Below are 712 nucleotides of genomic sequence, written 5' to 3'. Positions count from 1 at the left end.
GTTTAGGGTTTAGGGTTTAGGGTTTAGAGTTAACCCTAATCCTAAACCCTAAACCCGAACCCTAAACCCTCATTTCTATGGGAGCCTGAATATTAGGGTTTAGGGTTTAGGGTTTAGAGGACATCACCAGAGTGCAGGCCTGCAGCTCCTTCATAGTTACTAGGGTTTAGGGTTTAGGGTTTAGGGTTTAGGGTTTTCTTCGTTCTCTCCCCTGAGCTGCATGCATACACTTCATCGCCAACAGCACCTACAGACGTACGGGGGGCCCCCAGGGTACATGGGGGGCCCCCAGGGTACACATGGGGGCCCCCACGGTACACGGGGGCCCCCACGGTACACGGGGGCCCCCACGGTACACGGGGGCCACCACGGTACACGGGGGGCCCCCAGGGTACATCAGGGGGGCCCCCAGGGTACATCCGGGGGCCCCCTCCGGGTACAGTGGGGGCCCCCCAGCATATAGGAGGGGCCCCTTAGGGTACAGCGGGGGGCCCCCAGGGTACAGCGGGGGGCCCCCCAAGCTTTAATAGGGTACAGCTGATTGATTGGGGGCCCCGTAGATAAGAGGTTGTTTGTACACACATGGCTTGCTGCTGCTGCAGCAGCAGCAGCAACAGCAACAGCAACACCAGCTCGCTGTAGCAGCAGCACCAGCAACAGCAGCAACTGCAGCAGAAACAACAGCTCGATGCAGCAGCAGCAGCAACAACAA

General features: G+C 59.0%; 1 protein-coding gene across 1 annotated transcript in view; it reads left to right on the top strand.

The window, feature by feature from the left end:
* EMH_0044760 (ubiquitin fusion degradation domain-containing protein, putative) overlaps positions 1 to 712 on the top strand; it is a gene marked incomplete at both ends in the record, with an annotated part of 5,109 nt that overhangs the window by 1,716 nt on the left and 2,681 nt on the right. The gene's annotated exons all lie outside the window — the stretch shown is intronic.

The sequence above is a fragment of the Eimeria mitis genome, genomic scaffold (assembly GCF_000499745.2).
Source record: "Eimeria mitis Houghton genomic scaffold, Emh_scaff1864, whole genome shotgun sequence".
In the NCBI taxonomy this organism is placed as follows: Eukaryota; Apicomplexa; class Conoidasida; order Eucoccidiorida; family Eimeriidae; genus Eimeria; species Eimeria mitis.
The sequence above is the reverse complement of the archived record's forward strand: the minus strand, read 5'-3'. Positions and strand labels throughout refer to the sequence as shown.